At 51.1% G+C, this 5,957-nt stretch overlaps 1 protein-coding gene across 11 annotated transcripts in view; it reads left to right on the top strand.

The window, feature by feature from the left end:
* Positions 1-826: 826 nt before the first annotated feature.
* Positions 827-5,957, top strand: part of ST3GAL3 (ST3 beta-galactoside alpha-2,3-sialyltransferase 3) — a 174,173-nt gene continuing 169,042 nt past the window's right edge. For 2 of the 11 annotated variants that reach the window (XM_057390644.1, XM_057390633.1), the window contains exon 1: positions 4,110-4,453. The gene's annotated coding sequence lies outside the window, so the exon portion shown is untranslated. Of the gene's footprint in view, positions 1,301-1,636; positions 2,549-4,105; positions 4,480-5,308; positions 5,573-5,957 lie in introns of those variants that run through there. The other 9 variants (XM_057390635.1, XM_057390638.1, XM_057390642.1 and 6 more) reach the window with 9 other exon arrangements.

Raw genomic sequence — 5,957 nt, 5'->3', positions numbered from 1 at the left:
GAAGTTTGGAGAACTGGAACAGACATCCAGATCTGTAGCTCTGCTTGGAAATCTCCTCCATGCTCCTCTGAATCATGGCTCTCAGAGCCAAGGTGCGGTGCTGCAGGCTCATAGCAGCAGTCATGTGTGGAGACAGCTCTTTTTCAGCTTTTTTCCCCTTAATTCAGCATCCCACCCCTGCTTCTAGGAAGATCCTGCACCCTGCAGTACAGTCTGTCTGCTCCATTCCCAAGAACTTTCCTTTGCAGCTCATCCCTGTGCTGTAGGTTGTGACCATTTTCCCAGGCCATTCAGCTCATGCTGTAGCAGCAAGCAGCCTGTTCAGTGTTTTATCAGCCCCAAAAGTAAGCCCTCATCTTGTCATCCAGATGATCTGGACCAGGAGTCACTGGGGGTATAAGTATGGCTCCCATTGTTGTCACCCTGTTAAGGCTTGGCTCACTGACAGCTGTTAATACGTGTTGTTGTTAATCTATTTGAGTCTTATTAATATTTTATAATATACTTTTAATTAAAGTCCTACAGCATCATTGAGAGCAGTGAAGAAGGCAAAGTGTTCTCTATAGATGTTCCTGCTCTCAGCAGCCAGAACTTTCCTTTTGCCCAGGGAGGAGTTTCCCTGCCAGGTCTGTGCTCTGTAACAGCCTCAAGATGCCCTTAGCTCTGCTTTCACTTACCCAGTGGCAATCTGTCACGGGGTTCTCTGCCATTTCTCTGCCCATTGCTTTGACCCTTTAGATTATGCTGGCCTCCATCAGCTGACAGTTCATAAAAACTAATACATGTGTTTAGGAGAATCTGTGATTACATCATCAAAATGTTTGCAAATTACTTGGACCTGTGGCATGAGTCTGACTGGTCTGGAGAGCTGCAGCCTCTCCTTGTGCCACTGCTTTGCCAAATTCCCTCCTCTCTGTAACAGCATGTGAGATGGAGTCCCTCCTGCCACTCCTGTTTGAGAGGTGGCAGTGGCTGGACGGTACCTGCCTGCCCTGCCTGACTCTTCCAGCTATTTTTATGGTGTGAAAAGGGACAGGGCAATGCCTGGCTGGAGGGCTCAAGATGAACCCAATGAGGCCTATGGCTATCACAGATCTAACAGTCTCTGAAATTCAGATTTATTCAGCARTCATCTCAGAGACTCAAGGACAGCACTCCAGGCTTTGAAGAGGCAGCATGGCCACAGCTGGAGCTGGGCTCATTCAAGGTTCCTGCAGCACTGGCATGAAGAAATGCACTGTGAGAACTAGTGATGGCACATGGACTGAGCAAGATTTYCTATTTCACTCCCAGATCTCAGGTAAGCTTTACTGGGAAGGCTGCTTGGTGGGATATTATTTTAGCTGGTTTCTTAAGGAGTTAAATTAAAGATGTAATCTTCATTTAGCCTATTATTTTTAAGAGGAAGTGTTCATCATGTGCAGCCTGGTAAGTGGTCAGTTACCACAGATTCCACAGGGACTGCTGTCACTGAATAATAAGTTGGGTAAAATATTAAGGCATTGCAAAATACTTCCCAGGCACTCAAAACAGCCTGGATGCACTGCGCTCTCCTCTCTTTCACGGCACAGTAACCTACTGGGAGCGGGACATCTGCTCCTGGAGAGCTCACAGGGCTCAGCAAACCTTCCTCAGGCCTGCTAAGCTCAGCTCCCTAAGCTCTTCCCAAATGTGGCAACTGTGACATCCATGATTCTAGGATAGAGAGCAAGTGAGGGAGATGTGTGGGAGTGGAAATATCCCTGACTACTAAACTCCATTCATCAGTTCCTGAATGTGCAGCTGAGATACAGGTGGTTCTAACCTGCCAGCAGGGGGTTTGGAAAAGATTTGGGACAATCCTGCCTGAATGCTTATCCTGATGCTAGGGTAGAAAATGCAGCCCTTTAAGAGAGAAAATAGGAAAAAGCAGATTAAATCCCTGTRTCAAAGCATTAGGGAGGCTCATTGTGGGATTCTACATCTTGAAAAGGATTCAGGAAAATCAGAGATGCTCTATAGAGCAGAAACACAAAAATTGCTCAAGGGTGGGAGGAAAAGCCTGGCAGAAAGAGAACTAAGCGACTCGGTATATTTAGCTTTTCAGAAAGATGGATGAGAGGGGGTTTGCTTGCAGCATATGTGTAGTGTCACAAAGAGAAAATGCCAGGCTCTGAAAGGCTCTTTAATCAAGCAGAAGGCAGAAMAAAATGGTATGTCTGCAAGCTGAAGCCAGACACAGGGAGGTGGGATGCTCTTCTGAACGTGAGAGTGAGGGACTCCTGAAACAAACCCAGAAAAGTGGGAGTCTCCAACGCTTGTCTTCAATTCAAGCCTACCTCCTCTTTGGAATCTATGAGTGAACCAAACATAGAGTATTGGAATTACTGCAAGGAGATGAACTACTGAGCAGGGTGCCGGCCAGGTGCTTGCAGTCACACAGCCACCTGCCASACAGGAGCATTGGGTCACTTCATCTGAGGAAGACGCTGGGAAACCTGGTCCAGTCAGGCAGAGCGTTTGGGGAGCCGATCGGGCAACTTCCAGCTGTTTACCTGCACCCTAAGTGGTACGTGTGATTCTTTGCTGTTGAAAACATCTGGAGGGCAGCAGAATTTTTGAGCCAAATTCAGATTGTTTTAACTTATGTGGACCTGGTGCTGATGCTGTTTGATATTTCTGTTCTTAGAGTAGCTAGAGCACCAGAAATGTAAAGTGCTCTCCACAGTCTGATCATGTGCAGACTCTGCATTTAGGAATAATACATAATGAGTGTGTGAGATGAAACAAGTTTGGTCAGAGAGATAAGACAAACTACAAGTGTATTACAGCCCAGATTGCATTCCTCCAGCCTGTGCATCAGCAGAGGTAATCTCTGTCTAGCCATTGATGTGGTATATAGTGGTGTTTAATTAATCATAAAATATTGCATTAATTAGTAGCAAGTCTGATTTGATGACACTTAATTTGGGGAGAAGGATTACMATGTGAGCATTAGAATGGTAATTTTAATAGGGTAAAGAAACAAAATGAGATTAGAAGTCTCTATGAAGGAAGCCTGGAGGTTGATATATGTGTGTATATGCAGATAGTAACAGCATAATTTTATTTACTGGTGGGAAAAGAACCTGTAGCTGTTATTTATGAGTCTTCCCATACMGTGTGTGGCTCAGCCACCATGAAAGAAAAGAAAGCAGACAGGTGTCAGCCTTGAGGCACTCGGCATCATGCATGAGGGGAATGTGCAGAGCAATTTTGGCGTGCCCTAGGTGGGCTTCTTCCCAAAAAAGGGCAGAAGGWATCTTTGCTTATGGTCACACTGGTGTGTCCAAGTCATGCTTAGTCCAACATGAGTGTCCCRGCAGCACTGATGCACAGACACAGGAGTAAGACCCCTCACTGCCTGCTTCAAGCAGTGACCAGCCCCAACTGTCTTGCACTACCTGCCATTGCAGCAACCAGCTGTGCCATCTACCAGAGCCATATTTCCCTAGATCAGGGCCAGTGCTCCTGCAGGAAATGCCCAGCAGACATGTGGGTAGATACATGCTCAGCAGGTTTGCCRTGAGTGGGTTTTGTTGAGCAGGATGGACAGCACCTTTTGCCCAATCATTTGGTCAGTTTGGCTTTGAAAAACTCCAGAGCATTCTGGAAAGCAGCACAGCAATATGATAGRATTTAATCAGACTTAATTATTCCCCTGCTGTCTATCTCCTAGCAACATCCAGCTTGACATCTGCCTGCAAATGAAATGTGTAAGCTAAGTAGGAACATGTTCAGACTAAAGTCCTGCTACTTGAACCAAATCACTTCACTAATCATTGCCTTAATTCATCTCATGGCCATCAGACAGCTGCCAGGCACTGGTACCTGATTTTCCAAGCTACACAGCACTCACCTTCTGAGTTTTTTCCAGACTGGCAAGAAGGGTGACTTCATCCTGGGCTCTTTCCAGCACACTGACACCTGATAATGGGGGTAGAGTTTCCCGAGTGACAAACGCGGGCTCAGGAGCAAGCTCCAGCCTTGTYGCTATCTGGCTTCATGCTGTAGGTCCCCGCTTATCTCATCCCTGAAATCAGATCACCTGCTSTGCCCGCGCACCACAGGGTTCAAACGCGGTACAGTTGGGGCGGCTTAGGTGAGGCTTGGGGACAGCTGGAGCAGATGTGGCGCAGTGGCAGCAGGCAGCGTAGCTGCTCTGTGTCACGGGACAAGGGCGTTTGAGGCAGGGAGAAGAGACGCAGCTTACGCAGATGTAGGGATGAAGAGGGAAAGAGAGGAGCAGGCATAAAGAAGGTGTTTGCAGAGTAAATCTGGGCACCAGCCAGACATGATGTGGCACAGGAGTCAGTGGGGTTGCTGGAAGAAATCAGCCTGGCAGCAGAGCCAGGGCCATTGGAGGAGGCTGCCTGGGCCAGCTCTGGCTGCCAGCTCACCATGAAGCTAGAGGGAAGGGAGCTGCCTCAGACGGGTGAGAGCAATGGGCATCCTGAGCAGGTCAGCCCTACGAGCTGGGGGTTGGTGGGGCAGCAGCTGAGGGGGCAGACCTACAGATGAACAGAGCTGAATGGATGTGGTCATGTCCCCTCTCCACATCCCTGCTCAGGGGGATATTGCCAGTGGTATTTGGGTGCTTGCATGAGTCTGTTGGTCTCCTGTGCTCTATCTAGAAGTTGTTGTTGGTGTCCAAAAAACTTAATGGCGTATCAGTGTGACATGTGTCTCTGCAGAGAAGCGTGGCAGCTCTGGAAGCCTGGCTGCGGGGCTGCCCCACTTGCAGCCAGCTCACACTGATTTCTTTTTTGTGGAGCACAAAGTGGGGTTTCTGGCTGTGAAASTGTGGCTGCATTAGTCCCACCAGCTCTCCCTGTGACCTGCAGGAGCTCTGCCTTTTGTAAGCTGCCAGGGAGCAGGCTTGGGCAGTGCTCAGCCAGCTCTGTTCTGTTCACGGTAGTATCTGCTGTTCAATATCAGCACCTGGGCTCACCTCGGTGGGAGCTGCCATCACACTGGACATGATCTTGCTTAGATTCCCTTAAAATCACTTTCTTTTCCTTCTGTTATCAGTGACTCATGGAAGGTCACTGGGCAAGTCACTGAAGRTGCATGTTTATTTCTTACAGTTTCTTTCCTTTCGGATAACTTTTCCTCTCATGAYGAATAATTTCCCTTTATCATGGTGTGAGCTGTGCTATGCAGTGGAAGGGCAGCTGGCAGGGTCCGTGCASCCTGGTATGGTCCAGTGGTGGAGGCTGCGCCACACCGGGGAGGTGGCCCAGAGTCGTCAGGGAGTGGGCAGGACTTTGTGGGTGTGCAGAAGCCGGAGGATGGTGTAAAGGCAGTGGCTGGACKGTTCAGCAGCGATAGGCACTGCGTGGGGCAGTGACGGAAGCACCACAGGGTTGCGTTGCCCTGGGCTGTGGCAGCAGCTTGGCTCTGTAGAGCAGGGCTGGGCGGAGAGGCCATCGGAGCAGTGCTCGGCGCTCGGGCAGAACACCTGAGGAGACGCAGCGTACCCAAAGCAGAGCCTGGAGGGCGGGCGGAGGGAGGTCGTGTCACTGCGGGGCGCAGCGGCCGGGCAGGAGCTGAGGTGCCTCAGCCGGGGGACGGTGCAGTGCTGTGCGGTCACAATGCAGACACCGACAGCGGGTGCGGTGGTTGCAGGGGCCATCCAGTGCCACGCCTGGAGGCACCGCAGTGTTCTGGAGTTGCCACGGCGTGACGGGGGAGCGGCGCTGGGATGTGGAGGAGGAGCGATGCCCGGCGGCGGCCGTGAGGGGGAGCGGGGCCGGGCCGATTCCCGCCGCGCCAGCGCCACGCGCTGATTGTGGGGGCACGGGGGGCGCTCCGCGCACGCGCACCCCCGCCCTGCCGCAGCGCCCCTCCGGCGGGGACCCCCCGCCCGCGCGCCATTGGCTGCGGCCGCCTCCCGCGATTGGCCGGGGCGCGGCCCCCCGCGCCTTCCCATTGGCCGG

This window comes from Malurus melanocephalus, unplaced genomic scaffold (genome assembly GCF_030028575.1).
Source record: "Malurus melanocephalus ecotype Western Australia unplaced genomic scaffold, MMel_1.1 scaffold_28, whole genome shotgun sequence".
NCBI lineage: Eukaryota > Metazoa > Chordata > Aves > Passeriformes > Maluridae > Malurus > Malurus melanocephalus.
The sequence above is the reverse complement of the archived record's forward strand: the minus strand, read 5'-3'. Positions and strand labels throughout refer to the sequence as shown.